This window comes from Tamandua tetradactyla, chromosome 8 (genome assembly GCF_023851605.1).
Source record: "Tamandua tetradactyla isolate mTamTet1 chromosome 8, mTamTet1.pri, whole genome shotgun sequence".
NCBI classification, from domain to species: Eukaryota; Metazoa; Chordata; class Mammalia; order Pilosa; family Myrmecophagidae; genus Tamandua; species Tamandua tetradactyla.
The window spans coordinates 45,290,536-45,291,092 of NC_135334.1; the positions used below are offsets into that span (position 1 = coordinate 45,290,536).

The following is a 557-nucleotide window of genomic DNA, read 5'->3' on the forward strand; positions in this document are numbered from 1 at the left end:
TTCTTTTTATTTCCTTTTCTGAATTGATGCAAATCTTCTAAGAAATGGTCATGATGATGAATATGCAGCTATGTGATGATATTATGAATTACTGATTATATATATAGAATGGAATGATCATATGATAAGAATGTTTGTGTTTGTATGTTGGTATGTTTAATAAATAAAATAAATTAAAAAAAAGAAAAGTAGAGGAGAATAAAAGAAAAGAAGAGGAAAAAAAGGTAGGGAGTGCTTGCTTCAACAGTACATATACTAAAATTGGGACAATACAGAGAAGATTAGCATGGCTCCTGAGCAGCAATGATGTGCAAATTTGTGAAGCATTCCATATTAAAAAAAAAAAAAAAAGGTAGGGAAACTTTCAAAGACTTTTTAGAAAGAAGTACAACAGTGATTCCTGAAACTACAGACCAATGAATATTAGCAAAAAGAAACTACATTTGAAAAATAATATGCCATGTTCAATTAGAATTAATTCCAGTGGTGCAAGCTTTATTCAATATTAGGAAATTTGTTTATATTCATAATTTACATTAAAATTAATTAATGTTAAA

At 27.1% G+C, this 557-nt stretch overlaps 1 non-coding gene across 1 annotated transcript; it reads left to right on the plus strand.

Moving 5' to 3' along the window:
• The first annotated feature begins 231 nt into the window (after window positions 1-231).
• Window positions 232-338, plus strand: LOC143645380 (U6 spliceosomal RNA). Its single transcript, XR_013157098.1, has one exon. It is a non-coding gene; the product is annotated as a U6 spliceosomal RNA (small nuclear RNA).
• The last annotated feature ends 219 nt before the right edge of the window (window positions 339-557 follow it).